The sequence below is a fragment of the Rhinopithecus roxellana genome, chromosome 5 (assembly GCF_007565055.1).
Source record: "Rhinopithecus roxellana isolate Shanxi Qingling chromosome 5, ASM756505v1, whole genome shotgun sequence".
Classification (NCBI taxonomy): Eukaryota; Metazoa; Chordata; class Mammalia; order Primates; family Cercopithecidae; genus Rhinopithecus; species Rhinopithecus roxellana.
This window is the reverse complement of record NC_044553.1, coordinates 23,020,441-23,024,434: the sequence shown is the minus strand read 5'-3', so window position 1 is coordinate 23,024,434 and position 3,994 is coordinate 23,020,441.

Here is a 3,994-nt window from a genome sequence, read left to right as displayed (position 1 = left end):
AGAGAAAAGTCACATCAGCTATTACCCTTCCTCCCAGACAAAACCAAGGTTAACATTCATGTATTTCCTTCAAGTGTCTTTAAGTATGCAAGACATTTAAATATCTTTAAATATGCAAGCTTGAAATTATAAAAATATTTAAATTATTCTACATATGGTTTTAATTTTTTTTTATCTAGAAATGAATCTGCAAGTTGTCCATGCACAATCTATATTCTGGCATATAACTTAGTTCTAATTTCTCACAATCACATATAAAGCTTTGATAAGCATTGATGCATTGTTTTACATTAATAATGATCTATATATAGTAATATCCTTAGGATAGATTCTTAAACAGAATTTGAAGCAATGACATTTTTATATGGTACCTTAAGCTTATTAACAAACTGTTTCCTAGAAATATAATACCAAATGTCTTTTCCAATAGCAGTGTATAAGATAGCCTGCCTTATTGCACTCTCTAAATATCTACTACCGAATTATCACATTTATTCAATTTTTGCCAATTTCCTGGAAGAAAACATTAAGACCTATTTTAATTTTTTATTTATTTTATCATTCATGAGAGTTAGCATTTCCTATATTTACTGATAATTTGTATTTCTTGTCACATTATATACAATTTTTCTCTTATAGTTAGAATTTGTTTAACTTTTATTTTAGGTTCCAGAGTACATGTGAAGGTTTGTCACATAGGTAAACTTGTGTCCTGGGGGTTTGTTATACAGATTATTTCACCATCCAGGTATTAAGCCCAGTACCCAATAGTTATCTATTCTGCTCCTTTTCCTCCTCCCATCACCCTCAGGTAGACCCCAGTGTCTGTTGTTTTTCTCTTTGTGTTCATAAGTTCTTATCACTTAGCTCTCTCTTATAAGTGAGAACATGCAGTATTTGGTTTTCTGTTCCTATGGTAGTTTGCTAAGGATAATCCATGTTCCCACAAAAGACACGATCTCATTCTTTTTTATGGCTGCATAGTATTTTATGGTGTAAATGTACTACATTTTCTTTATCCAGATTTTTATACTGATACTTATTATTCTTTTTAATTGATGATAACCAAAATTTTAGGATAGAAGACATTTGCCTAATATAGCTTATTGAGATACTTTCTCCTTTTCTCATTGATTTCTGGTTAGCTTAACATTGTATTACATTATATGGCTTTACAATATACAAAATTTTTCATGAACTGTTATTACCAATTCTTGCTTTTGTGCTTAAATAATTAGCTTTAAACAATTTTGGATAGTTTTCTTTAGTTATGAGAGAATACAAAAGGTTCCAAGATGAAATATGAAAACCTTTTAGTGTTAAAAATATCAAATTGTGGATATGAATGCTTTATATTCCCAATAAATGAAATTGTGACTACATTTTCAATTTTTAACATTTTGAGGGTGCTGCCTAATCTACTCAGATCCCTCATTTGATAATACATGGGGTTGTTATACTGCATGCAGCTTCCTCAGAGTGCACATGGGTGCTCCACACTTTTCCATTTAGCTTTACCCCTAAGAGTCAGGTTAATCCTGTGCAACTCAGCTCAACCCTTGGTGTCCAGTGCAGGTGCATTCAGCTAATGCAGATGCATCTTCCCTTTTAAAGTGAGAAAGAAATTCACTTACATTTTGAAGTTCTTCTTTGAACAGTGTCGAACATGAAACAGCCCATCTTATAAAACTGCATCTGGGGGGGCGGAGCAAGATGGCCGAATAGGAACAGCTCCAGTCTCCAACTCCCAGCGCGAGCGACACAGAAGACCGGTGATTTCTGCATTTTCAACTGAGGTACTGGGGTCATCTCACTAGGGAGTGCCGGACAATCGGTGCTGGTCAGCTGCTGCAGCCTGACCAGAGAGAGCTGAAGCAGGGCGAGGCATCGCCTCACCTGGAAGCGCAAGGGGAAAGGGGATCCGTTTTCCTAGCCAGGGGAACTGAGACACACAACACCTGGAAAATCGGGTAACTCCCACCCCAATACTGCGCTGTAAGCATACAGGCACACCAGGAGAATATATCCCACACCTGGCCGGGAGGGTCCCACGCCCATGAAGCCTTCCTCACTGCTAACACAGCAGTCTGCCGCGATCTATCCGCAAGGCAGCAGCGAGGCTGGGGGAGGGGCGCCCGCCATTGCTGAGGCTTAAGTAGGTAAACAAAGCCCCTGGGAAGCTCGAACTGGGTGGAGCTCACAGCCGCTCAAGGAAGCCTGCCTGTCTCTGTAGTCTCCACCTCTGGGGACAGCGCACAGTTGAAGACCAACAGGGGAAGTAGCGGGAGCCGGTGCAGACGCGAACAACTCTGTCTGACAGCTTTGGGGCGAGCCGTGGATCTCCCAACGTGGAGGTTGAGATCTGAGAACGGACAGACTGCCTGCTCAGGTGTGTCCCTGACCCCTGAGTAGCCTAGCTGGGAGAAATCCCCCACTAGGGGCAGTCTGACACCCCACACCTCACAGGGTGGAGTACACCCCTGAGAGGAAACTTCCAAAGGAAGAATCAGACAGGTACACTTGCTGTTCAGCAATATTCTATCTTCGGCAACCTCTGCTGCTGATACCCAGGCAACCAGGGTCTGGAGTGGACCTCAAGCAATCTCCAACAGACCAACAGACAGTCCTTCTGACTGTCAGAAGGAAAACTATCAAACAGGAAGGACACCTATACCAAAACCCCATCAGTACGTCACCACCATCAAAGACCGGAGACAGATAAAACCACAAAGATGGGGAAGAAGCAGGGCAGAAAAGCTGGAAATTCAAAAAATAAGAGCGCATCTCCCCCTGCAAAGGAGCGCAGCCCATCGCCAGCAACGGATCAAAGCTGGTCAGAGAATGACTTGGACGAGAGGAGAGAAGAAGGCTTCAGTCCATCAAACTTATCAGAGCTAAAGGAGGAATTACGTACCCAGCGCAAAGAAACTAAAAATCTTGAAAAAAGAGTGGAAGAATTGACAGCTAGAATCATTAATGCAGAAAAGATCATAAACGAAATGACAGAGATGAAAACCATGACACGAGAAATACGTGACAAATGCACAAACTTCAGTAACCGACTCGATCAACTGGAAGAAAGAGTATCAGCGATTGAAGATCAAATGAATGAAATGAAGCGAGAAGAGAAACCAAAAGAAAAAAGAAGAAAAAGAAATGAGCAAAGCCTGCAAGAAGTATGGGATTACGTAAAAAGACCAAATCTACGTCTGATTGGGGTGCCTGAAAGTGAGGGGGAAAATGGAACCAAGTTGGAAAACACTCTTCAGGATATCATCCAGGAGAACTTCCCCAACCTAGTAGGGCAGGCCAACATTCAAATTCAGGAAATACAGAGAATGCCACAAAGATACTCCTCCAGAAGAGCAACTCCAAGACACATAATTGCCAGATTCACCAAAGTTGAAATGAAGGAAAAAATCTTAAGGGCAGCCAGAGAGAAAGGTCGGGTTACCCACAAAGGGAAGCCCATCAGACTAACAGCAGATCTCTCGGCAGAAACTCTACAAGCCAGAAGAGAGTGGGGGCCAATATTCAACGTTCTTAAAGAAAAGAATTTTCAACCCAGAATTTCATATCCAGCCAAACTAAGTTTCATAAGTGAAGGAGAAATAAAATCCTTTACAGATAAGCAAATGCTTAGAGATTTTGTCACCACCAGGCCTGCCTTACAAGAGACCCTGAAGGAAGCCCTAAACATGGAAAGGAACAACCGGTACCAGCCATCGCAAAAACATGCCAAAATGTAAAGACCATCAAGGCTAGGAAGAAACTGCATCAACAAACGAGCAAAATAACCAGTTAATATCATAATGGCAGGATCAAGTTCACACATAACAATATTAACCTTAAATGTAAATGGACTAAATGCTCCAATTAAAAGACACAGACTGGCAAACTGGATAAAGAGTCAAGACCCATCAGTCTGCTGTATTCAGGAGACCCATCTCACATGCAGAGACATACATAGGCTCAAAATAAAGGGATGGAGGAA